This window comes from Scyliorhinus canicula, chromosome 2 (genome assembly GCF_902713615.1).
Source record: "Scyliorhinus canicula chromosome 2, sScyCan1.1, whole genome shotgun sequence".
Taxonomy (NCBI): Eukaryota; Metazoa; Chordata; class Chondrichthyes; order Carcharhiniformes; family Scyliorhinidae; genus Scyliorhinus; species Scyliorhinus canicula.
Window position 1 is genome coordinate 243,900,120 of NC_052147.1, and position 27,885 is coordinate 243,928,004.

Sequence of the window (27,885 nt, forward strand, 5' to 3'; positions counted from 1 at the left end):
CTCTAGTAACTCAGTCTACTCTGCTAACTAAACAAGCTTGCTCTAGACCACATGCTAGGGTGTGATGTTGCTGTTAATCAACCCTGTCTTGCTCTCTAGGTTTCTGCCGGTGGAAGAGGCAGAGCCTGTGTGCCTTGTCCTTTTTATAGTGGTCGTGTAGTGCCCCCTTTTGGTGTCCTGATTACCCATTGGTTGTGTCCTGTTCTGATGACCTATTGGTTGCGTGTCTGCATATCTTGACAGAGACTATCACATAAATATACTTGTGAATTTTAAAAGGAGTTAAATGTAACGAACCGTGAAGGAAAACTGGAGAGAGGTTATATTGAACTTGTTGAGTTTATCCCTGGTGCTATGAACTGAATAACATTTGTGAGTATCTGTTGATGACAGTTGAGGTGTTGAAGCACTCTGGACTTCTGTACCTACACTGCAGAGATCAGGCAAAGCATATTTTTAGTCACTGTGAGGTGTTGATCCAGAAAATGGAGGTGAGTCTGGGAAGGTGCTGAATGGAGGCCGGGCACTATTTTACAAAATGCAAAAGGAAATAAACAATAGACTGGCATTTGCACTGTCTTCTGGTCAGCTAAAGCACAGAATTCTAAACTAAGACACCCAATTTGGCAAACATGTGACCATTGACATTTAAGAAATTGGGGGCAATGGAAGCAATATTTTCTCTTCGTTGCTGAAGTCCACTGATATACAGCAATTAGGAATGTGCTGTTCAGGGAACAAACAGGCCGTGCACACGCAACGTTCCATTTAAGATGCACGCATTGTGCAATCACGAGTAAACCTTGAAGGGTCTGCCCATTGCAACAAGGCACAGCAAATAGAAGTTGGAGGGAACACTGAATAAGTTCATTAGGTTTAGGAGCAGGATGTGGCCATTCGGCCCAACGGGTCTGCTCCACCATTCTATCATGGCTAATAGAAGGATACACACCCATATTTTGCATGTCCAGAAAAATAGAATTTCAAAATATTAAAATGGCTTTACTACGTGGATAGGGACATTTTACCACTTCAGAGAAGACATTAAAAAACAAAACAATTTTAGGTTACCCAATTATTTTTTTCCATTTAAGGGGCAATTCAGCCTGGCCAATCCTCCTACCCTGCACATATTTGGATTGTGGGGCAGAGAAGACATTTTTACACTGGTTCAATATGTGGTGTAATTAGTCTGTAAACTAACGAATTAGCTGTTAAATTGATGGGAACCACATTGCAATGGATATTGATGAGAAAGATTTAAAAGAAAATATTCTGACCATATTGCTCACCTCTCTGTAATGAAAATTAGTTTTGAATTGAAAGCCAAATCCATAGCAACCATATAACAGCTACTTCACACTTGCTTGGTATCCTAATTGGGAAATGTTATTCAGCTCACTTGTATGGATTTTGTGACTTATATCGGATCAGTCTTTACAGATTCATTCTGCCTGAATAACAATGCGAATGCCAAAAATCATCTGTATCTATGTTTGTGAACCACCATTAGGGTAAAGGTGGTGGACAAATTGAATAAGGTATAGTTTGATGTCTTCGAACATCATACACTTGGAAAGAAATGAAGAAAGTAATCTGCGATAGTCTTTTGGAACACCAGTTGCAAATGGAAATTAGCTGAGTTCACTAGTGAAACAACATTCTGAAGTTGGGACTCTGTGTTCAGGGTTTAAAGTAACAAGATACAAGCAGGCCAAACACAGAGGGTTCTGGACAGATCAGGGAATGAGGGTGTTGCATTTAAAGTGGAAACATCAAGGAGCGTGAGGCACCCTCAATTATGACGCGAGAGCGAGGTCGGTAATCAAAAGGCTTTAATCTGCAGAGAACTGAGCAGCATCCGAGAGAAGTGTGCTTACCACATGGAGCCTTATCCTATATTCCGTTTCCTGGGGGCATAGCCAGAGGCGGAGTCCCCCAAGGTTCCAAGCCTCTTAAAGGGGCAAGGTATTAAAGGTCAGGTACCGTTTACGGCAGTTATTAATACCGTTCATCACAGAACGCAAGACTGCAGAAGTAGAATACTCCGAATATGAGCAGACTACAGGCTGGGGGTATATTGCAGAGTTTCTTCTATGAAGCTCATATAGCTTAAGCACTACAAGCGTGTCAACATTCTACTCAAATATACTTTAGATGACGACATGGCTCTTTTGTAGGCCAGTCCTTGTTTTACCTGTCCAAAGTCACGAGCCGTTTCTGTTGGGATACTCTTTGTCGGCGACTAACCTATGGGCGGCACGGTAGCACAGTGGTTAGCACAGTTGCTTCACAGCTCCAGGGTCCCAGGTTCGATTCCCGGCTTGGGTCACTGTCTGTGTGGAGTCTGCACCTTCTCCCTGTGTCTGCATGGGTTTCCTCCGGGTGCTCCGGTTTCCTCCCACAAGTCCAGAAAGGCGTGCTGTTAGGTAATTTGGACATTCTGAATTCTCCCTCTGTATACCCGAACAGGCGCTGGAATGTGGTGACTAGGGGATTTTCACTGTAACTTCATTGCAGTGTTAATGTAAGCCTAATGGTGAAAATAAAGATTATTATTAAACTTGTCACCAAACAACCCGTTTGCAGGACAGGCAGAGGATGTAGGTGTCGTGGCTGCTGCCAGGAAAACAGTCAAGGTATGGGTCCGTATGTTGCATTGCCTGGCACAAACAAGCTGTCAATCAGTGATGACTTACTATTGAGAGAAATGCCTGCGCGATAATTGGGTGCCTGGAGAACCATGTAATGTGTGGCTCTTTGAACCTTGGCGAAGCTTGCAAAGTGGGCGAAGCCGAACACTAACTCAAAATTGAAACCAAGGAAAAGGTTATTCAAGCAGGTAATTAAAGGCTTGGTCAAAGATTGGCTTTAAAGAGAGCCTTAAGGGAGGAGTGAAGTAAAGGTTTAGGGATTGAATTCCAGAGCCTGGGGCTTAGATAGCTGAAGGCATAGCCACTAATAGTGGAGTGAAGGGTATGAGAAATGCACATGGAGACAAAAGTGCAAGTAGAGAATCCTGGGGCAGGCAGTCAGTAGCATCTAGAGTGTAGTGTGAGCAGAAGACCCTGGGACAGGCAGTCAGCTTCACCATGAGGGGAGTGCAAGCAACGATCCTCTGACAGGCAGTCAGCAGTAATGAGAGGAGAGGTGCGAGAGGCAAACACTGGGCCAAGCAGTCGCAAAACCTAGAGAGTGCGAGTGGAGGACCCTGGTACAGATAGTCAGCAGCACCTAGGACCTAACAACATAAGAGAAACATAATCTAATTTGTTGATGAGAAACTGCTGTGAAGGAGGGTTATAAAATATCTGAGAAATAGAAAACATATCTTTGTTTCAATAAGGGGCTACTTAGATTTATTTTTTGAATAGATTTGGAGTACCTAAGTCTTTTTTTCCAATTAACGGCCAATTTAATATGGCCAATTCACCTACCCTTCACATCTTTGGGTTGTGGGGGTGAGACCCACGCAAACACGAGGAGAATGTGCGAACTCCCCATGGACAGTGACCCGGGGGTGGGGAACGAACCTGGGACCTCAGAACCATGAGGCAGCAGTGCTAACCACTGCGTCATGACTGTATCGGTGAATTCAATTCACTTGTTAGGTGAATTGGACATTCTGAATACTCCCTTAGTGTATCCGAACAGGTGCCGGAGTGTGGCAACTAGGGGATTTTCACAGTAACTTCATTGCAGTGTTAATATAAGCCCACTTATGGCACTGATAAAGATTATTATTATTATTATTTTTCAATTGTCTCCCGATACCAGGGGATCGAACCTGGGACCTCAGAACCATGAGCCAGCAGTGCTAACCACTGCATCATGATGCTGATGGGCTACTTACATTTCAGTACTAAACACAACTAAAAGGATATGTCAACAGAGCCGGATGGATTGTATTCCAGACATTTGAAGGAATCCAAGGAGGAAATAATGGATGCTCTGAGGATCATTATGGTAGCACACCGGTTAGCAGTGTTGATTCACAGTGATTTCTTTTTTATTTATAAATTTAGAGTACCCAATTCATTTTTTCCAATTAAGGGGCAATTTAGTGTGGCCAATCCACCTAGCTTGCACATTTTTTGGTTGTGGGGGCGAAACACACGCAAACACGGCGAGAATGTGCAAACTCCACACAGAAAATTACCCAGAGCCGGGCTCGAACCTGGGACCTCGGCGCCGTGAGGCCACAGTGCTAACTCACTGCGCCACTGTGCTGCCCTGATTCACAGTGATTTCTTCCCACAAGCTCCGAAACACGTGCTGTTAGGTGAATTGGACATTCTGAATTCTCCCTTAGTGTATCCGAACAGGTGCCGGAGTGTGGCGACTAGGGGATTTTCACAGTAACTTCATTGCAGTGTTAATATAAGCCCACTTATGACACTGATAAAGATTATTATTATAATTTTTCAATTGTCTCCCGATACAGGCAAGGTACCAGACAATGAGAGGATTATGAACGGTGTACCATTATTCAAAAAGCCTGCAAGGGATTGGCTAGAAAACTATTGGCCACTCATTCTGACTTCATTGGTGGGCAAATTTTTGGAACCAATTATGAGAGACATGGTAAACTGTGACGTATAAAGACACAATTGAGCATGTCTTATGAACTTAATAGAATTTTTTGAGGAAGTAACAAGGAGGATTGATGAGGGTAATGCAGTGGATGTTGTCTACATGGCAGACTGGTCAGAAAAGTGAAATCTCATGGGATACAGGGGAAGGTGGCAGATTGTATCCAAAATTAGCTCCATGATAGGAAACCATGCTCGATGAATATTTTTGTGAATGGAAGACAGTTTCCAGTGGTGTTCCATCGGACTCAGTCTTGTGGCCCTTGCTGTTTGTTGTAGTGATTTAGATTTAAATGTGGATGGCATGATTTAGAAATGTGCAGATAATGCAAAAATTGGCCATGTAGTTGATAATGAAGAGGTTAGCTGTTGGCTCCTGAATTATATCAGTGGTTTGGTTGAGTGGGCAGAGAAGTCACACATGGACTTCAATCCGGAAGAATGTGAGGTAATGCATTCGGAGGGGACAAATAAAACAAGGGGATGTTCAATAAATGGAACATACTTAGAAGGATTGAGGAAGTGGGACACTAGGAGCAAATGTCCACAGGCCCTTGAAGGTGGCAGGATAGGTGGACAAAGCGGTGGAGAAAGCCTATGGAATGCTTTCCTTATTGGATGAGTATTAAGTACAAAAGCAGGGATATAATGATGGAACTGTATAAAATGTTGGTTCGGCCACAGCTGGACTTTGTGCACAGTTATGGTCGCAACATTACAGGACAACCATAATTGTTCTGGAGAGAGTGTAGAGGAGATTTACAAGAATGTTGCCAGTGCTTGAAAATTGTAGCTCTGAGGAGAAATTGGATAAACTATGGCTGTTTTCCTTACAACAGAAGAGGCTAAGGGGTGATCCAACTGAGGTGCACACAATTATGAGGGGCCCAGACAGGGTAGACAGAAAATACTTGTTTCCCTGAGCTAATGAGGTTAATTACCAGATGGCATAGATTTAACGTGATTGGTAGAAGAATTAGATGGGACCTGAGGAAGAACCTCTTCACACAGAGGGCTTCACTGCTTAAGTTGGTGGCTGAGCCTGAAATGCTCAATTCATTTAAGTACCTGAAGGGTGGATACATTCTTTGCAATTGTTATGTTCTCAAGGTATTTAAATCCCCAGCCCTTTCAAAAAGTAGGCAGCATCTGTCAGTTAGATTAAAACAGACGTGCTGCTGGAATGCACTGATAGACAGGCCATCTGGTGTAGCTCAGAAAAAACATTACCATCTATTCTTGCAGTTTAAATAGACATTTAATGTTGACAATTAACGAGCACTGTTATGAAATCTGAGCCCTTTATTAACGTTTGACTGAGTTTCAAAAACATCAAAAGCATTTTGTCCTCATTAGGAGGACTACGTTCATATTTTTACAATTTTAAGGGACTATTAAAGGATTACCTGTCCTTGATATTGTCACTCTAAAGTTTTTTTTGTTTTTATGATAAGAGTTGCAACTTGAATAGATTTAAAATCTTTGTATGTGTTTCATGAATGAAAGTTTTTTTTTCAGTAGCATGTGTGTATGAGTGAGAGCACTATTAGATTGTCAGCTTAATTCTTTTCATATCCATGTGGCTCCCGAGTTCTGCCCATAGTAGATTCTGGGTGAGTGGCTATGGTGGTGGATTGGGGGAGTAAATTGGCATGGAGGAGGAATGGGTGGGGGGAGGGTGGCGAGTGCAAGCTAGAGGGCTTAATAACCTTTTATAAAACTGAGCTGAAGTCTTAGAGAACGGAGGTGGGCCTTCTATCCAGCCCACATCAGCACATGCCTGCATCTGTGGCTGTGTTGGAATTGCTTCTGGAAGCAACAGGCCCAACTTAATCATGCCCCACCTCACTGAAGTGAAATTGAATGTGACATAGGTCGGGATTCTCCGCCGATGTGATTCTCCCTTATGCCAGCGCCCGGGGGTTTCCCAACAGCGTGGTGCTGTGCCCCACAATGGGAAACCCCATTGACCGGCTGGCACAATGGAGAATCACGCCGGCCTGTCAGGGCAGAAATGTGGCACGGCGGGTCGGAGAATCCCACCAGTGGCCTTTTACATTGAAGCAGGTGTGCAGCGTCAGGAAACTATCTGACACGAGTTACCCACCTCGGTACCGCAAATTCAGCCATTGTCTTGACAAGTCAAACGTGTCCAGAATTTGAGTGCATCTGGCATTCCTGATGGTGTAATTCAGCCGTTTGGCACAACAAAAATTTTCAGTGGTTAAAAACATTTAAATACATTTGTGAATAATGAAGTAGATGCTATTTAAGGTGCTTGTTTTGGCAGGAGGCAATTTATGGAAACTATATTATGCATTGGTCGGACTGGTGTTTGGTGCTATTAATGCAGCTGATGGAGCTGTTTTGAAGTTATGGAAATCCTGTTTGTCTCCGGAGTAGATTTCAATTTTTCCTTCATGGTAGAATTTTAAAAAAGCAAAAGGCATTTATTTAAGATTGTTCAGAATCTAAGGGCATTCCAAAATGTTTTACAGCCATAAAGATGTTTTTGAAGTACAGTCCCTGTTTTAATGAAATGCTAATTAGTACACAGCACGGTCAGACAAAACAACGAGATGGTGACCACATCTTCTATGTTAGTGCTAAAGGTGATACACTATCCAAGCATCACAACTCATTGAAGCAGTTTTGTCCTAGCACATATACTTAATGTTTTCCTTGTTATGGGTGGATTTTTCAAACTTTTAACTGGACTAATTTTGCATCCATTACTGATGGTATAATCATTGAATCATAGAATTTACAGTGCTGAAGGAGGCCAGTTGACCCATCGAGTCTGCACAGGCCCTTGGAAAGAGCACCCGACTTAAGCGCACACCTCCACCCTATCCCCGTAACCCAGTAACCCCACCTACCCTTTTTGGACACAAAGGGAATTTACCATGGCCAATCCACCTAACCTGCACATCTTGTGGGAGGAAACTGGAGCACCCGGAGGAAACCCATGCAGGCACGGGGAGAACATGCAGACACTGCACAGCCAGTGACCCAAGGCAGGAATCAAACCTGGGACCATGCCGCTGTGAAGCCACAGTGATAACCACCGTGCTACCGTGCCACCCGTGGTTGATTGCTTGTGAGATTGCACATTACAAGAGAAGGGAGTCTTATCACCGTGCATGCCATGAGAGCAGTTCATGTTTCTCATGACAATGTGCTGCATGTGGTTCTCCTGTGTGAGAGTGGGTCAGGAGATGGGAGTCTCAAATTGCATTCCTCATTTTTCTCTCACCAACCAAAATTGATAATGTGCAAAATAGCTGTTCAAGAATGTTGCTAACTTCTGGCTCCGGGAAATATACCCATTCAATAATGGAGCTGTATAGATCTTCTTGCATGTAGCTAGCACTTTTCATGGTCTAAACATGTCCCAAAGTGTTTTACAGCCAATAAGGTAATATTGAAATGTTGTTATTGTAATGTGGGAAATGTGGCAGAATGTTTTGCACACTGCAAGGCTGCATAAAGCAATTCAATGGATAAATGTAACAATATTAGTGTGAAATATATATTTTTATTTTTGTCCTTTAAATATTTATTTCACCTATTTTGTACATCATCTACTTCAATTATGGTTGTAGTGTTTTTCAAAGGCCATTCTGAACGATTTGATTCTATGGGTGCAAGATTTACTTATTTATATCAAAATGAATGTCTACAAATGGATTTCTATTATTAGTACTTATATATTTGCTTGGATTGCCACCTTGCCATGGTGGAGGGGCTTGAGCATTCTGTTGAACCCGAGAGCGATGCAATCAGGAGTCTTAAGCTCCTGGCAAGGTCACTCATGACTGTAAGGTAGGATGGGAGGAACCAAAACGAAAGTACAATCTAAAGCAAGTCCTCAACGGCTGATCAGGCAGAAGATACTCATATGGTATCACCGGCTCTGATGCCAGATGAAGGCTGCAGCAGTAGAGAGATACCCAGTCGTCGAGATTCTCTTGCCTCTGGAAGTGGACTTACCCTCTGTTCAAGACTGTGTGTCTGCTCATCAGCAATGCAGCATGCTAGTTAACTTCCAACAATATCTGCTCCAAAATCTCCAAAGTGTCCATTCTAATGGGGTGGAGGGAAAATGGAAAGAGCTGAAGACAGCCGTCATCTCAAGCTGTGAAGAATCCATCAGCTACTAAAGCCAGGAAACACCAATACTGGTTCGACAAGAAGGGCCAAACCATCAAAGACTTCATCCACAAGAGGAGGAAAGCTCTCTGCACCTGGAAAAACAACATAACCAGCAAGGCAAATAGGAGAGCTCATCAATTAGCCAAGGCGGAGATACAGCTAAGAACTAGGGAAATCAAGAACCAATGGTGGACTGAGAAAGCTAAGGAGCTGCAACACCTTGCTGACAAGTATGACATCCGGTTCTTCTTCAGTGCCACCAAGACTCTATATTAACCCAGTACCCTAGGCCTCAAACCAGTGAGGAATAAGGATGGAACTCTCTTGAGAGGCAGCAAAAACATCGGCCTTCGATGGAAAGAACACTTCAAAGAACTCCTAAACAGTAATACGACCATCAATGAGGACATGTTTGAAGAAATCCCCCAACTCCTCATCAAAGATTATCTTCGACTCCCACCGAGCATGGACAAAGTCAAAGCCACCATTAAGCACGTGAAGAATGGAAAAGCCGAAGGAGTGGACGGGATTCCAGTGGAGATTTGGAGGAGAAGAGGTCACTCATCATCTCCACACGCTGTTGCTGAAAATCTGCGACAGAAGAAATTCCTGCCGACCTCAGGGATGCCGTCATCGCCACCATCTTCAAGAAAGGAAAAATAGGAGACTGTGGAAATTACTGAGGAATCTCCCTACTCTGCATTGCTGGGAAGATCATCGCCTGAATCCTCACTAACCGTTTTCTCCCAGTCTCTGACAAAAGCCTTCCAGAAAGCCAGTGTGGCTTCCAACCAAGTCATGGAACAGCGGACAGGATGTTCACTGCTCGGCAACTCCAAGAAAAGTGCCAGGAGCAACATCAATGATTCTATCTGGCCTTTATTGATCTGACCATGGCTTTTGACTTGGTCAAGTGTTAAGGAAGACCCTGTTAAAAGCCATCTGTCCAGAGAAATTCATCAACATCCTCCAACTCCTCCATAACAAGATGTCAATGATAGTTCTCACTGACAGAAATAAGACAGAGACCTGGAGTCAAGCAAGGATGTGTCATCACCTCATCCTGTTCGAGGTCCCAGGTTCGATCCCGGCTCTTGGTCACTGTATGTGTGGAGTTTGCTCATTCTCCCCGTATTTGCGTGGGTTTTGCCTCCACAACACAAAGATGTGCAGGGTTAGTGGATTGGCCATGTTAAATTGCCCCTTAATTGGAAAAAGTGAATTGGGCACTCTAAATTTATAAAACAAAAGAAGGTGCAGCTCTAGGATCAGGCTCATTAGCCATGCAAGGACTCACAGTACCCAGAACCAGTAGCATGAGTTTCTTAGGTGGACAATCATACTCATTAGTGAGTGATCGCCGAAGAGGATGACATTTGCAAAGTAAATGTTAGCTTAATAATGGACTCAAAATTGTGGCATAGTCAGAAGTGTGCACAATGTAACAATTTTACTTGGTTTTGCGTACAGCATAAACTGTACCAATTACTTTCGATATCAATTTCCCCACTATAAATATACAACAGAACATCATCCTACTCACTGTAATCAATGCCATAAGAAGCCTGCTTATCAGTTTTGATTCATGTCTCAACAGTTAATCACTGATAAACCACACAGAAACACCACTGACAAAAATAATCATAGCCACCAAAACTGAAATAAAGCCCTGTTTGAAACAGCGTTCATTTATACTAAGCTAACCAACTATGTAGGAAGCTAGCAAGTGACTCAAAGTTTAATTTAATGTTGGCATTTAGAACTGAGCTGCATACTTAAGTTCTGGGTTTAAATGTTATCTATCATACATCCTGGTTTCATTATTTTCCATCTGAAATATGCAATTGAATAAAATAGCCAATATCGTTAACTGAGGTTGGGACTTCTGGTTGTAATTTAGGTTTCTAGCTTTCATATTGTGCTGTACGTAAGTTTTCCTTATTTAAAGCCATGCTAATAATACATGTTCTCATTTAATTTGCATTTTGGTTCTCTACATTGTTTTCAAATTAAACTGGTCATATTTATTTATGCACTTTCAAAAGATGGTAAAAATGTCTACATTTGCAGGTTCCATTGTTAACCCTGACATGGTCAATGCGCAATGCAAATCAATTTATCAGCGGAAGTTTAATTTTAAAATATATTTGACTATTTATATGAAATGTCAATGGTAGGAAAATAACCACTTTGATTGAAGTGAAAGGGGTGCCATTTATAATCAACGTGATCTCTTTGTTCGATACAAAGAAAGGATCATAAAACATCTCAACTTCCTAACTGTAGGTTTTATTTGTTTGATTTTCTTTCTTTTTTTTCAATAGCCCCATTTGGTTTCTTATCGATATTCTGACAGTCTTCTGATCCAAGATTATCTGCAAGAAGTGCATTGTTGTTAGAGATCTATTGAAGACCCATCTTTCTAAAGGTGAAGCATCAAAGCGAGGGCCCCATGGATCAAGGATTAGATAATGTGCTTAGAAGAAGCTGAAGAAGGCCATTTCAGTTCTGAGGGTCACCTCCATAATCAAAAGTTGGAACAGACTGATATCCATACAACTTGGGGAAATTTTTAGGTGATGAAAATCTACCAAGTAATTTGGATAAGGCTTGTTTTTTATAATTCAAAGTTAACATTGAAAAATATGCATTTACCAGTTTTGCCATTTGCAGTTAAACCTAAGTTTCCATGATAATTGCATTAATTCAATTAGCAATGACTTCTAAATACATAGCTTGTTGAGCAATGTTTTATCACTTGTGGGTGTGGAATTATTTTAATTTGTTATGATTAAAAGATTTACTTTTCGAGGAAAAGACAGCCACTGGACATTTTCTATAAGATTTCCTGTTCTCCATGGCATAATGTTAAAAAGAATGCACAGAGGAAATGATCAGCATGGTGTGGGAATATTTGTCCCTTTGTGCATATTTTACTTCAGTTGCATTCTGAATGTTGTTGATTGACCCCTAAAAAGGTTGAAAAGCCAGATTGAAAACAAACAATTCTCCAATCTTCTTAACCCTTCAAACAGCTTTAAAGTGATTTCAGATTTGATGAGAACTCAGGTTTGAGGGCCATTTGTTCCAGTTCACATGCATTTGGCATGATTGAATCTATGCTATTAATGTTAAAAAAGCTCTACAATATGCCAATAATGCCTGTGAGCAATTCCCACAATAAATTCCGTTGTTTACATTTACATCCGTTTGGCAGAATGGCAACACTTGCATCTGAATCAGAAGGTTGTCAGTTCCGAACACATTTGAGATGATACTCATTATAATATTGATTAAATGCGGCATTTTTTGAGGTGGGATATTTAGCCAAGGCCCAGTTACCCTGCTCCGCTGGCTGCAAGAATTCACATAACCATTTTTTTAAAGAAAGGAAATTTCCTGGCCAACATCTATCTTTCCACAAACATACGATCTAACAGTCACTCATCTCATTATTGTTCGTGGCACCTCTCTTTGGGCAAAAACCCTTTGCCTGCCAAACAGCAAAGGCCCAAATATCACAGTCAAAATAATGTAAGCTTAATTACACTTGCTCTTATTTATGTGAAAGTGCCACAACCACTTCAGTTGAGGGGAAAATATGAAAATAAAGGCTGAAATTTTGAGGTAAAAAGTGATAAAACCGAGATTTTACCAGCCCTTTGGAGATGGGCTGCGAGGTGGGACGGCTGGTACAATGGTAGCAGAAGATATAGGAAGGGAAGTCTGACATTCTTTTGCCTCCTTGGGATATTTCAAGAGGCAGGATGGCTGTGGCTTGGATGGCCGGTTCAGTCACCAGGGGCAGGCGTACAATTAAAGTAATTAACTGGCCTATTCATGACCATTTTATGCATCTGCTGCATTTTACCAGACATGGCCCCCACAGCATACGGAGAAGAGCAGGTATGTCAAAGTGTCCTCTCAGCCGCTTCTGGGGTGGTGGGGAAAGTGGGGACTTCTTTTAACAAAACTCTTGCCCATGGAGGCCCAGTGCAGTGGGTGCCCCTATAGCTCCAACACTCCCAATGGAGGGTTCATCCTACCAACTTTCAGGACTTGTCTGGCTGCCTGGCTCTGGCACATTGAAGGGTCCAGGTGAATTTTTTTCCTGGGGCACCTAAATTTAAAGGCGCTTTCTCCTTCTTCCTGCAGCCTCAGGCATGGCTGCGGCTATTGGTGCTGCTGCAAGCTGCTAGCCCTCTGATTAGGCAGACACTGTGGAGAGTAAGCTGTGAATTGGCTGCTGCCAGTAAAACCCTCTCTGTGATCCTGCTGTACACATAGCTTGGGATGCGCACGTCATGCTGGAAAAAACCGGGCCCACAAATTGCTGTTGGAGATTTCCTATCGAGGCCACCACTCCGTTTCCATCTCTCACTTCCAGCAATTTGCAGGGAAAAATCTTATGGAGATTAAATGGGCAAGGGAAGGTGGGTGCTGCCTATTGGCCTGCCAGAGCAATCTTTGGTCCAATTACTTTATTTCTAAAAGGAACGTATTGACAGATGCATCTGGGAAATCCTGCGAACTTGAAGGGATTGTATAAATGCATGCCTTTCTTTCACGAGGGGCACAAACATATCTTTGATTGCTCTGTGTAGTGATACCAGAAACACATCATTTTACTACATTTACTAAACATAACCACCAGAGCCTTCCGTGTCTCAATAGGAACTCAAAAATTTCTGGTAATTAGGAAAGCTAATTAGCAAAAGGGTATTGCGAGTTAAATTCCAAAGTTAAATTAAATGAACATACAATTTAATCGATACGTTAGTCAAACTGGCAACTCATTGCGCCTTATCATCTGAATTTGGTCGCTGTGACTGAAATGGTATGAAGTGAATCGGCAATTTAGTGTTAAGATATTTAATTATAACTTGACCCAAAAGTAATTGAAACTTTGGAGCACTTGGATAGTGTGGAAACTCAAGACATGGAGCATTTGTCTTTCTCTCAGACAGCTGTACGTTCAAGTCCTTTATTAAATTTTAATTATTTTAAAAAATTCATTTACGGGATGTGGCTATCGCTGGTTAGGCCAGCATTTACTGCCCATCCCTAGTTGCCCTTCAGAAGGTGGTGGTGAGTTGCCTTCTTGAACCGCTGCAGTCCTTTATGTGTAGGTGCACCCACTGTGCTGCTAGGGAGGGAGTTCCAGGATTTTGTCCCAGCGACAATGAAGGAGCGGTGATATATTTCCACGTCAGGGTAGCGAGTGGCTTGGAGGGGTGGCCAGGTGGTGGGGTGCCTAAGTATCTTCTGCTCTTGTCCTTCTAAATGGCAGTGGCCATGGGTTTGGAAGGTGCTGTCTCAGGAACTTTGGTGAGTTACTGCAGTGTACCTTAGATGGTACACACGTCTGCCGCTGTTCGTCGTTGGTGGACGGTTTTGATGTTTGTGGAAGGAGGAGCAATCAAGCGGGTTGCTTTGCCCTGGAAGGTATCGAGCTTCTGGAGTGTTGTTGGAGCTGCACTCATCCAGGCAAATGGAGAGTATTCCATTACACTCCTGACTTTTGCCTTGTAGATGGTGGACAGGCTTTTGGGGGTCAGGAGGTGAGTTACTCACCGTAGGATTCTTAGCTTTTTATCTGCCCTGGTAGCCACAGTATTAATATAGCAAGTTCAGTTAAGTTTCTGATCAATGGTAACCCCCAGGATGTTGATTGTGGGGGATTCAGCAATGGAAATGCCATTGATTGTCAAGGGGGCAATGGTTAGATCCTCTCTTGTAGGAGATGGTCATTGGCTGCCACTTGTGTGCCGTGGATGTAACTTGCCACTTGTCAGTCCAAGCCTGGATATTGTCCAGGTTTTGCTGCATTTGGACATGGATTGTTTCATTATCTGAAGAGTCCCGACTTCTGACCTTATGATGGAAGGGAGATCATTGATGAAGCAGCTGAAGATGGTTGGGCCTAAGACACTACCCTGAGGGACTCCTGCAGTCATGTCCTGGAGCTGAGATGATTGACCTCCAATCATCACAACCACCTTCCTTTGTGTTAGGTATGGCATCAACCAGCAGAGAGTTTTACCACTGATTCCCATTGACTCCAGTTTAGCTAGGGATCCTTCATGCCATACTCGGTCAAATGCTGCCTTGATGTCAAGGGCAGTCACTCTCATCTCACCTCTGGCATTCAGCTCTTTTGCCCATTGATGCACCATCAATTGGACACGAGACGAAGATGTGATCCAAACAAAAGGCTTTAATGCACAAGATGTGTGCCCGGCAGCAGACGTACAGAAGAATGGCCGACTGCCGGGGAACACGGGTTCTTATATCCCGCCTTGTAGGCGGAGTTACCTACCTCACAGCCAATCGGCTGAGTGGCACATGACTTACCCGGGCCAATGGGCAGCGAGTCCTCTGCACCAATAGCAGTTTACCTCTGAGGTACCGTAATACCCCCAGTCATACTACCACACCCATGTTTGAACCAAGGCTGTAATGAGGTGAGGAGCTAAGTGACCTTGGCGGAATCCAAACTGAGCGTATGTGAGCAGGTTTTTGCTGAGTAAGTGCTGCTCGATAGCACTGTTGAGGATTCCTTCCATCACTTTGCTGATGATGGAAAGTAGACTGATTGGGTGGTAATGGGCTGGGTTAGATTTGTGTACGGGACACATCTGGGCAATTTTCCACAGTGCCAGGTAGATGCCAGTGTTGTAGCTGTACTTGTTCAGCTTGGCTATGGATGCGGCAAGTTCTGGAGCACAAGTCTTCAGTACTATTGCTGTGCTTTTGTCAGGGTCCATAGCCTTTGTAGTATCCAGTGCCTTCAGCTGTTTCTATCACATGGAGTGAATCCTATTGGCTGAAGACTTACATCTGTGATGTTGGGGACCTCCGAAGGAGCCGAGATGGAACATTCATTCACCACTTCTGACTAAAGATTGTTGCAAATGCCTCAGCCTTGTCTATTGCATAGATGTGTTGGGCTTCTCCATCATTGAGGATGACTTATTTGTGATGCCTCCTCCTGAGTGAGTTGTTTAATTGTCCACCACCATTCAAGGTTGGATGTGGCGGGTCTGCAGAGCTTAGATCTGATGGGTTTGTTGTGGAATCACTTTGTTCCATTTATTAATTGCTGCCTGTGCTGTTTGGCACACAAGTAGCCCTGTGTTGTAGCTTCACTGTAGTTGACACCTCATTTTTCGGTATTCCTAATGTTTCTCCTAGCATGCTCTCCTGCACTTCATTGAACCAGGGCTGATCCCCTGGCTTGGTGGTAATGGTAGAGTGGGGAATATGCTGGGCCATGAGGTTGCAGATTGTGGTTGAATACAATTCTGCTGCTACTGATGGCCCACAGCGCCTCATGGATGCCCAGTCTTGAGTTGCTGGATCTGTTCCAAGTCTATCCCATTTAGCACGGTGATAGCGCCACACAACACGATTGGGGGGGGGGGGGGGTGGTATCCTCAATGTGAACACGGGACTTTGTCTCCACAGGGACTGTGCAGTGGTCACTTCTACCAATACTGTCATGGACAGATGCATTGGCAGCAGGGAGATTGGTGAGGATGAGGTCAAGTATGTTTATCACTTTTGTTGATTCCCTCACCACCTGCTGCAGTCCCAGTCCAGCAGCATGTCCTTTAGGACCCAGCCAGCTGGGTCTGTTGGTGATGGACACTGAAGTCCCCCAGACAGTGCATATCCTGTGCCCTTGCCACCCTCAGTGCTTCCTCCAAGTGGTGTTCAACATGGAGGAGCACTGATTCATCAGCTGATGGTTTCCTTGCCCATGTTGAATCTGAAACCATGAGAATTCATGTGGTCCAGAGTCGATTTTAAGGACTCCCAGGGAAACTCCCTCCCGACTGTATACCACTGTGCCGCCACATCTGCTGGGTTTGTCCTGAAGGTGAGACAGGACATACCCAGGAATGGTTATAGTGGTGAATATCTACTTTCATGGATCTGCATCAATTACTTGTTTGATGTTTTTATGGAGCACTTTGGGACGTTTTAAGGGAAGGATTCTCAGTTTGGGAGACTATTTCCTGCCAGAGATGCATCGCTCCTGGTCTGCACTGTTGCTAGTAGCGACACCCAGGAGAGACCCCCTCATCCATGCCATGAAAATTTGTGCATGGCGGGCAACTCCCAGGATTCCATTCCACATCCTGCTATCGAGCTCCCATTGTGAGCGGGTGGCTCAATACCGAGATTCGGCAGCTGGCCCCCTCCCTCAAGTTGCAGCCGGCCCCGTACCAATCAACCGTGCAGTGGGGGGCTAGCCTGAGGCTTTACCTGCGGAAAGGGGTGGAGAATGGCTGGGTCCATGGCCGCACATGCGCACGGCGGCAGCCTGCGGTGGCTGCGGTCTGCAACATGGTGCCGGCCATGTGAGGATCCGGCCTGCCAAAATCTGCCCCCCTGTGACCAGCCTCGCCGACCCTGGACCATCCCCACCAGTCCCCCCAGTCCCCGACGAAGGCCACCCTGCCAGCGGAACGGCTCCCCCCCCGACTGTGGCGGCGCTGGACTCAGCCCGCAGCTGCCACATGAGGTCCCCGAACGGTGTGAGCACACGTGCACCACGCCGACGGGGACTCGGCCCATCAGGAGCGAGCATCGGGCAGGGCCTCGGGCGACGTCCATACGAGGGGGCGGAGCATCGCAAAAACGCCACTGCCACCGTAAACAGGCATTCTCCGGCCAAACGTGATTTTGGCGTCCCGCCCATAGAATTTAAAATAAAAATTGGAAATTATATCACCCTAAATTAATGGTATGATATCAACCAGTGTTAATTTTACCCCAGTTATGCAAACGCTAAAGGCAGCACAGAGCCTGTGCCCTCTGACCAGCAGTTAATTTGCAAACCCTTTAAATCTTACCTATTGTCCAGGCCACGCACTATGCACCAAATACGCACAGCCGCAACAACATCCACGATGCCTTGTGTCAGTTTGCTTCATCAGTGTCCTGTATCTGGGCACACCCCTGCTTCACTGGTCCACTGCAGCAGCTTGCCAAGGCTAATTTGATAATGCCCTCCTCCTCTCCTATATTATCTACAACAACAAGGGTCCCAATTTTCACCTCCAAATTGCACACCATTCTGATTTTTAATGTAAGACATGACCTTCTAACTTGACCTGTTAGATGAGAATTGTTGAGAATTATGAGGAAAATGTGACAACACTCAAAGCGCCAAATCAAACACTAATAAACATTAATATAGTTAGACTGTCTTATCCAAATCCTCTATAAACTACTATTGTCCAGGGTGGCATCTAATTCTTAGTTCAAACAAGGAAGTTAAGCTCTGCCTAGACACTGTCCATATGTTTTAAACTTCCGTCAGTAATTTTCCAGCATTCTTTTTTTTTATAAATGTTTTTTTATTGAGTTTTCATATTTTATATATGACAAATTACAAGTTATTAGAGAGAGAGAAAAAAAAAAGGAAAACACAAAAATTTTACATGAATATTTACAGGTAAGCATCTTCATAACAATAATTGTGGCCGCCCCCTTTAGCCAGCATACATATTTTACATTCCCCAATATGGCCGAGGCACATGTTTATAGGCATTTATTTATAGTTTGGTTTTGGGCCTTGGCTTGCCATCAAACCCCCATACCGAGCCCGTAGCCCCCCCCCCCCCCCCTCCCCCCGGCTACCTTCCCCCGATTCCCGCCCATTTTCCCCTGGTTCTTGGCCACCCGACTATTCTTCCTCATGTACGTTGGCCACAAACAGGTCCCGGAACAGTTGCATGAATGGCTCCCACGTTCTGTGGAAGCCGTCGTCCGACCCTCGGATGGCGAATTTGATTTTCTCCATTTGGAGAGATTCCGAGAGGTCGGACAGCCAGTCTGCAGCTCTGGGTGGTGCTGCTGACCGCCAGCCAAACAGGATTCTACGGCGGGCAATCAGGGAGGCAAAGGCAAGGGCGTCCGCCCTCCTCCCCAGGAATAGATCTGGCTGGTCTGAAACCCCGAAGACCGCCACTATCGGGCATGGCTCCACCCTCACCCCCACCACTTTGGACATAGCCTCGAAGAAGGCTGTCCAGTACTCCACAAGTCTGGGGCAAGACCAGGACATGTGGGCGTGGTTGGCCGGGCCTCTCTGGCACCGCTCACATTTGTCCTCCACCTCCGGGAAGAACCTACTCATACGGTTTCTCGTTAAGTGGGCTCTATGTACCACTTTTAGTTGCGTCAGGCTGAGCCTTGCGCACGTGGAGGTGGAGTTGACCCTATGCAGTGCTTCGCTCCAGAGTCCCCACCCTATCTCCATCCCCAGGTCGTCCTCCCATTTCCTTCTTGTTGCGTCCAGTACGGTGTCGTCCCTGTCTACCAGTCGGTCATACATGTCACTACAGTTCCCTTTCTCTAGGATACTTGCGTCCAGTAGGTCTTCCAATAGTGTCTGTCGTGGCGGTTGTGGGTACGTCCTTGTCTCCTTTCGTAGGAAGTTTTTGAGCTGCAGGTACCGTAGCTCGTTCCCCCCAGCTAGCTGAAATTTCTCTGTCAGTTCGTCCAGTGTTGCGATCCTGTCGTCCGTGTATAGGTCCCTGACTGTCAGTGTCCCCCCGTCCTGCCTCCACCTTTTGAAGGTGGCGTCGGTCAGTGCTGGTTTGAACCTATGGTTGTTGCAGATGGGAGCCTTGTCCGACATTTTGTACAGGCCAAATTGCTGCCGCAGTTGGTTCCAGGATTGGAGGGTGGCTGTCACCACTGGGCTGGTGGAGTGTTTTTTGGGTGGGGATGGGAGTGCTGCCGTGGCGAGGGCCCGGAGGGAGGTTCCCATGCAGGAGGCCTCCTCCGCACGCACCCACTCGGCTTCTGGCTCCTGGATCCATCCCCTTACTCGCTCGGCTGTTGCCGCCCAGTGGTAGAATTGTAGATTCGGGAGGGCTAGCCCCCCCCTGGATTTTGTTTTTTGTATGACCTTCTTTGGGATCCTAGCATTTTTACCCCCCCATACGAACGCCATGATATGTTTGTCCAGCGCTTTGAAAAAGGCCTTGGGGATGTAGATCGGAATGGATCTAAACAGGAAAAGGAACCTGGGCAGTACGTTCATTTTGATCGTCTGGACTCTCCCCGCGAGGGAGAGCGGGAGTGTGTTCCATCTTTGCAGGTCCTTTTTAACTTCCTCCGTCAGGCTGGTGAGGTTCCATTTGTGGATCCCTTTCCAGTCATGGGCTATTTGGATCCCCAGGTAGCGGAATTTATTTCGGGCTTGTTTGAACGGCAGGCCCTTTAGTGCTGCCCCCCCCCCTTGCGGGTGTACTGGGAAGATCTCACTTTTGCTCATGTTGAGTTTGTAGCCCGAGAAGGCTCCAAACTCTTTCAGGAGCGCTATGATTCCGTCCATGCTGCTTTGTGGGTCCGAGATATAGAGGAGCAGATCATCCGCATAGAGTGAGACTCTGTGCTCTCTACCTCCCCTTCGGATCCCCCTCCAATTTTTTGCTGCCCTGAGCGCGATTGCTAGCGGTTCGATTGCTAGTGCGAACAGCAGCGGGGACAGTGGGCATCCTTGTCTGGTGCCCCTGTGCAGCTGGAAGTATTGGGAGTTGGTATTGTTGGTCCGTACACTTGCCATGGGAGCGTTGTATAGGAGCTTTACCCAAGCGGTGAACCCTGTTCCAAGCCCGAACCGCTCCAGTACCTCTATGAGGTATTTCCATTCAACTCTGTCGAAGGCCTTTTCTGCGTCCAGGGAGACGATCACCTCTTGTGTTCTCTCCCCGGAGGGGGTCATTATCACGTTCAGCAGGCGCCTGATGTTCGCGGTAAGCTGTCGACCTTTGACGAAGCCCGTCTGGTCCTCTGTGACTACCTCAGGTACACAGTCTTCTAGCCTTTTGGCTAGGATTTTGGCCAGTATTTTGGCATCTGCGTTCAGCAGAGATATGGGTCTGTATGACCCACATTCCATTGGGTCTTTGTCTTTCTTAGGTATCAGCGAGATTGAGGCCTGTGCTAACGTGGGTGGCAGTGTGCCCCTAGCTAGCGAGTCTGTGAACATCTCCCGCAGGTGCGGGGCCAGCGCTGTCGCGAATTTTTTGTAGAAGTCCGCCGGGAATCCGTCCGGTCCCGGCGCCTTCCCCGTCTGCATGGAGCTAATGCTGTCCATGATCTCTCCCAGTGCTAGTGGTGCTTACAGATCCCGTTTTCTGCCCTCTCCCACGACTGGTATGTCCAGTCCATCAAGAAACCGGTTCATCCCAGCCTTCCCCGTTGGGGGCTCCGAGGTGTATAGCTCTTGGTAGAAGGCCTTGAAGGTTTCGTTAATCCTCTCTGGTTCTGTTTCCCACGTGCCTCTGGTACCTCTGATTTGCGCAATTTCCCTGCTGGCTGCCTGCTTTCTCAGCTGGTGTGCCAACAGGCGGCTGGCTTTGTCTCCGTGTTCGTACAGGGCCCCGCGTGCCTGGCGGAGTTGGTGTACTGCTTTCCTGGTGGAGAGCAGGTCAAAGTTCCTTTGTAATTCTTTTCTCTCCGCCAGGAGCTCTACGGTCGGGGCCTCGGAGTATTTACGGTCTACCTCCAGTATGGAGTCGACCAGCTTCTGCCTAGCCACCCTTTCCTCCCTATCTCTTTGCGCTTTGTAGGCAATGATTTCCCCTCTTAGTACGACCTTAAGTGCTTCCCAGAACGTGGAGGATGAGACCTCCCCGTTTTGGTTGTTCTCCGTGTATTCCGCTATGGCCCGCGCTATCCTTTCGCTGAAGGCCTTGTCAGCTAGTAAGGCACCGTCCAGCCTCCATGTGGGGCGCTGGGCCCTTCCCGTCTCCAGCCGCACGTCCATGTAGTGTGGGGCGTGGTCTGATATCACAATTGCGGAATATTCCACCTTGTCTATCCCTGGAAGCACCGTTTTCCCCACCACAAAGAAGTCAATTCTGGTGTACACATTGTGTACTGGGGAGAAGAAAGAGAATTCTTTCTCCCCCGGGTGGGCGAATCTCCAGGGGTCCACTGCTCCCATCTGCTCCATATAGTGGCTGAGTTCCCTTGCTATGTTTGAGGTTTTCCCCGTTCTGGGGTTTGATCTGTCCGTCTTTGGGTCCTGTACACAGTTGAAGTCCCCCCCCATGATTAGTTGGTGCGTCGCTATGTCCGGGATTTCTGCCATGGTCTTTTGGATGAAGCTCGTGTCGTCCCAGTTGGGCGCGTACACGTTAACTAGAACTACCGGCGCCCCATCCAGGGCCCCGCTGACCATGACATACTGTCCCCCTGGGTCCGTAACCGTCTTTGTCGCCCTAAACATTGTCCTCTTGCCAATCAGGATCGCCACCCCCCTGGCCCTTGCCCCATAACAGGAATGATAGGTTTGTCCCACCCAGCCCTTTCTTACCCGCAGTTGGTCCTGCTCCCTCAGGTGCGTCTCTTGGAGGAAGACTATGTCGGCCCTCATGTTTCTAAGGTGGGTGAGGACTCTAGATCTCTTCACTGGGCCGTTAAGTCCCCTTACGTTCCAGGTGACTATTCTGGTGGGGGGCTTCTGCCCCCTTGCTCCTGTGGGGTTAACCATATTTGTCCGGTGGACGCGCCCCTGCCCTCTGGGGTTTCCCTTTGTTTGGGGGCCGTCCAGGATGTCCACTATCACTGCTCTCCCCATGCGGTCGGGTCCCTGCGCTCCGGGGTTCCCCCTTGTCCCGGGGACACCCGCCATGGCCGTCCACTGTGTGTCCGCCACGCGGGTAGTCCCCTGCACTCCGGGGGGCCCCTTCACCCACAGACCGTACTGGGTGGGTGCTTGCAGCGGTTCCCTGTTTCGAGCCCTTGTCTGTGGCACTTTGTGGCCCTATTCCCTTTCTGGCCTCTTTTGTCCCTTCGTCCCTGCATTTCCCCTCCCTGGTCTCTCGCCCCCCGAGTGCCCCCCCCCCCCCCCCCCCCCGCTCTATCCCTTTTCCCCCCTCCCCTGTATACCCCTCCATTGCCCCTCTCTCCCCCATTCCTGTCCCCATTTGCTCTCCCACCTTTGATGGGTGATCCCCCCCCTCCCCTGCCTGGCGCCTTCCCCCCTGTTGGGGGTGCGCTGCGGCCCTGCTCTGTTGCGCGCCCCCGTCGCTAGCTTTCCTGCTAGCACGGTGGCTCCCCTCTCGGAGGTTGCTGTCCCGCTTCTCCTCTCCCCTCTCCAGTACTCCCGTTCCCTTGTGCCGGGGCCTGGCCTCCCACCTGGAGCGGGCCCTTGGGCATTGGGTTGTTTTTCGTTCTGGGTGTTCCTGCCAGGGGGGAGGGGGCTGGCTTTGCCTCGCCCCTCCCCACCCCCCCGTCGGCATGACGTTTCTCCTTGCCATGGGCCCCTCGTCCCTACTTCCCATGGCGTTTTTCCAGCCCGTGCTCCTCGACGAATCTATTCGCCTCGGCAGGGGCTGTAAAGAAATATTCCTTGTTTTGGTATGTGACCCAGAGTTTTGCTGGGTACAGCATACCAAAACGTACTTTGTTCTTGTAGAGAGCTGCTTTCGCTCTGTTGAACTCCGCCCGTCTCTTAGCTATGTCCGCTCCAAGATCCTCGTAGATTCGGATGGCGTGCCCGTTCCATTTGCAGGCTCTATTCTCCTTGGCCCAGCGCAGGATTGTCTCCCTATCCCGGTACCGGTGCAGTTTGGTTATAACTGCTCTCGGTTTTTCCCCTTCCTTGGGCTTCGGGCGCAGTGACCGATGAGCTCTGTCCATTTCCGGTGGGGTGGGAAAAGTTTCCCGCCCCACTAAGGAGCCCAGCATCGCAGCCACGAATGTTGTGGGATTTCTACCCTCGATCCCCTCTGGCAGGCCCACTATCCTAATATTTTGCCTTCTCGAGCTGTTCTCCTGGTCGTCTACCCTGCCCTTCAGGCTCCCCTGTGTTGCACTCAGTTTCGCCATTTCCCTCTCCAGGGACATGACCCGGTCGCTCACGTCAGTCGCTGCCTTCTCCAGCTCTTTAATGGATGCCCCCTGGGCTTCCAGTATCTTCCCTTGGGCATCCACTTTCTCCTCCAATCTGGTCAGAGCCTGCTGCACCCCTGACATGGCCCTGGTCACTGCTGCCTGTGCTGCGGCCTCTGCGTCTGCTTTTAACTCTGCCTTGATTGCCTGCAGCTGCTCCCTCACCACCTCGGCAAAGGCTTCCTTCCAATTCACGCCCCCCTCTAACCCCAGGGGAGAGGTTGCCCGCCCGTCCAGCTCTTTTGGATGCGGCGATACATCCTTTCCGCTGCTTCGCGTGTTGACTCGTTCGCCCAAGCTGGTTTGCCCTTTGCCCCGTCTACTTCCGGTGCCCCCTTTCTCTTGGCTCCCTTCTGGCATTTTTTTCTCCCCCTTCCCCTTCATCTTTTCTTCTCTCCTTGTTCTTCTTTTCCCCCTTTTCCGCACCCTATTTTTATTTTATTTATTGTTATATATATATATATATATATATATATATTTTTTTTTTTAAAATAAAATTTTTATTTCCCCCCTTCTTTCCTTTACCCCTTTATTTTACCCCTTTTCTCTTTACCAGTTTTCTTTTGGGTTTTTTTTTAAAAAAAAGAACAGAAATATAAGTCTCTTTTTTCTTTTGTTTTCTCTCCCCACTCATCCAGGAAAGAGAGAGAGAGAGTCCCTTTGTCCTTGCCACGTGGTGGTCACTGCAGTTGGGGGGGGGGGGGAGGGGCGAGTGGGCCGGTGATCGCTGCCGGTGGGGGGGGGGGGGGTGTCCCTGCTGCTGGTTGGGGGGGGGTCCCCGCTACTGGTTGGGGGGGGGGTCCCCGCTGCTGGTTGGGGGGGGGTCCCCGCTGCTGGTTGGGGGGGGGGGGTCCCCGCTGCTGGTTGGGGGGGGTCCCCGCTGCTGGTTGGGGAGGGGGTCCCCGCTGCTGGTTGGGGGGGTCCCCGCTGCTGGTTGGGGGGGGGGTCCCCGCTGCTGGTTGGGGGTGGGGGGTTACCCGCTGCTGGTTGGGGGGGGGTCCCCGCTGCTGGCTGGGGGGGGTCCTCGCTGCTGGTTGGGGGGGGGGGTCCCCGCTGCTGGTTGGGGGGGGGGATCCCCGCTGCTGGTTTGGGGGGGGTCCCCGCTGCTGGTTGGGGGGGGGGAGAAAAGAGGGCCCGCCGCTGCCGCACCGCTCCCGGCCCGCGTCTGGGGGGGGGGGGAGAGAGAAGAGGGCCCACCGCTCCCGACCCGCGTCTGGGGGGGGGGGGGGGGGAGAGAAGAGGGCCCGCCGCTGCCGCACCGCTCCCGACCCGCGTCTGGGGGGGGGGGGGGGGAGAGAAGAGGGCCCGCCGCTGCCGCACCGCTCCCGACCCGCGTCTGGGGGGGGGGGGAAGAGAAGAGGGCCCACCGCTCCCGACACCGCGTCTGGGGGGGGGGGGGAGAGAGAAGAGGGCCCTCCGCTGCCGCACCGCTCCCGGCCCGCGTCTGGGGGGGGGGGGAGAGAGAAGAGGGCCCACCGCTCCCGACCCGCGTCTGGGGGGGGGTGGGGGGGAGAGAGAAGAGGGCCCGCCGCTGCCGCACCGCTCCCGACCCGCGTCTGGGGGGGGGGGGGGGAGAGAGAAGAGGGCCCACCGCTCCCGACCCGCGTCTGGGGGGGGGGGGAGAGAGAAGAGGGCCCACCGCTCCCGACCCGCGTCTGGGGGGGGGGGGAGAGAGAAGAGGGCCCACCGCTCCCGACCCGCGTCTGGGGGGGGGGGGGAGAGAGAAGAGGGCCCACCGCTGCCGCACCGCTCCCGACCCGCGTCTGGGGGGGGGGGGGAGAGAAGAGGGCCCGCCGCTGCCGCACCGCTCCCGACCCGCGTCTGGGGGGGGGGGGGGGGGAGAGAAGAGGGCCCGCCGCTGCCGCACCGCTCCCGACCCGCGTCTGGGGGGGGGGGGGGGGAGAGAAGAGGGCCCGCCGCTGCCGCACCGCTCCCGGCCCGCGTCTGGGGGGGGGGGGGAGAGAGAAGAGGGCCCACCGCTCCCGACCCGCGTCTGGGGGGGGGGGGGGGAGAGAAGAGGGCCCGCCGCTGCCGCACCGCTCCCGACCCGCGTCTGGGGGGGGGGGGGGGGAGAGAGAAGAGGGCCCGCCGCTGCCGCACCGCTCCCGGCCCGCGTCTGGGGGGGGGGGAGAGAAGAGGGCCCGCCGCTGCCGCACCGCTCCCGACCCGCGTCTGGGGGGGGGGGGGGAGAAGAGGGCCCGCCGCGGCCGCACCGCTCCCGACCCGCGTCTGGGGGGGGGGGGAGAGAAGAGGGCCCGCCGCTGCCGCACCGCTCCCGACCCGCGTCTGGGGGGGGGGGGGGAGAGAAGAGGGCCCGCCGCTGCCGCACTGCTCCTGGCCCGCGTCTGGGGGGGGGGAGGGAGAGGGGTTGGACCTGCCGCTGCTGGGCCCCCCTGTCTCCTCTGCGCCGCCGCCGCCGCCTCTCCGCCGCCGCCGGCTGCCTCTCCGCCGCCGCCTCCGCTCCTCCTCCGCTCGCTCCTCCTCCGCTGCCGCTTCTCCTCGTCCGCCATCCGGCCTGTCGGGGGGGTTCCTTGTCTGGCGCTTGTGGGAGCCCCTCTCCCTGCGACCTCCTCGCTCGCCGCCCGGAAGTCGAATCCCTTTTCCAGCATTCTTGATGCTATAGATGTCTTTAGGTCGTTATCAGCAGCTTCTTTTCCTGGTCACATGTTCTTCAAGTGATTAGTTCTTCATAGCATTGACTCCAAGTTGTTGCGCAGTGAATTAAAAACAGAGTTAATCTGATAAAGCATGTTAAGTTCTCTATTCTGCTTTACTTGGATGACTCAAATGCAGTGTTGAATAAAGAACACAAAGCTTTCTTAACGACCAAAACCATAAATTAATTACACTACTAACTAAGATTTGTTCACATTCCTAAAGGTTATTGTATAAAACTATGCTATCTCTAACTTATAGAACTCTCAAGCATAAAACTGCTCTCTATGCCTGACTATCTTATCCAGCCCTCTTGTAACTCTTAACTCCTAATCATCTAATCCCAGAATCCCCAAAGTCACATGATATATATCACTGTTCTGTGGTTTCCTCTAGTGGTAAGAAGAATTATCATTAACTTATTAGGGGCAGCACGGTAGCATGGTGGTTAGCATAAATGCTTCACAGCTCCAGGGTCCCAGGTTCGATCCCCGGCTGGGTCACTGTCTGTGCGGAGTCTGCACGTCCTCCCGGTGTGTGCGTGGGTTTCCTCCGGGTGCTCCAGTTTCCTCCCACAGTCCAAAGATGTGGGGGTTAGGTGGATTGGCCATGCTAAATTGCCCGTAGTGTCCTAAAAAGTAAGGTTAAGGGGGGGGTTGTTGGTTTACGGGTATAGGGTGGATACGTGGGTTTGAGTAGGGTGATCATGGCTCGGCACAACATCGAGGGCCGAAGGGCCTGTTCTGTGCTGTACTGTTCGATGTTCTATGTTCTATTAACTCTTTACATCCCAGTCAATATACATATCATTACAATATCAAGAATACATTTGGCGGAGTTAGTCAAAAAAAGATGAGCTCTGATAACATCAATCACTGTCAGCTTGTGTCAGTTTCTTGTCGGTTTCAAACAAACTCCTTACCAATTAAATCAGCTGACTCACCGGGCTGTGTTTTATAACCTGCTGAAACAGATATTTTGGGTGAAAATTAATGGTCGCGATGGCGGACCTGTCCATTGGATAGAGAGCAAATGACAGCCCTACCACAGCCATTCTGGATTGGCTACGCAGTCTACAGCAACTTCTGGTCAGATTCCATCTCTGAACATGACCTTCTAATCAGAGGCTGGCAGCTCTCCAGTACTGGCAGCGCCACTGGGAGGACTGGCCACTGCTAGTACTGCAGTAGGTCCGGGCTGAAGATATTTACTGGAGCCCTGGAGAGAAGGTAGGTGAGGGCAACTTGCTGGGGGTAGGGAGGGAAGCCCTGGTGAGTGTGGTTAGTTTAAAATCATCCCGCCTGTGCCATGTCACCATTGGTGGGTCTCTCCATTGGGCATGAGGTGCCTAAGTAGGTGGCACCCCCTCACCAGGCCTGCCAGAGATTACCTGGCGGGTTGTTCATGCGGCATGGCCCACCCACCACTGATTGGATGATGCCCTGAAATGGCCATTACGTAGCTATTTAGGGCTGTAATTGGCTCTTGGGTGAGAAGGGAACATGATGGGGTCTTTCCTTTCTCATAAGACTTATTGAAACATGAAGTTTTGCTAAAG

The 27,885-nt window shown here is 49.0% G+C and overlaps 1 protein-coding gene across 5 annotated transcripts in view; it reads left to right on the forward strand.

Annotated features, from left to right (window-relative positions):
- Nucleotides 1–27,885, forward strand: part of thsd7ba (thrombospondin, type I, domain containing 7Ba) — a 1,373,128-nt gene that overhangs the window by 146,594 nt on the left and 1,198,649 nt on the right. For 4 of the 5 annotated variants that reach the window (XM_038789927.1, XM_038789926.1, XM_038789930.1 and 1 more), the window contains one exon: nucleotides 11,072–11,323. The exons of the other annotated variant lie outside the window; for it this stretch is intronic. The gene's annotated coding sequence lies outside the window, so the exon portion shown is untranslated. The remainder of the gene's footprint in view (nucleotides 1–11,071; nucleotides 11,324–27,885) is intronic. 5 annotated transcript variants of the gene reach the window in all.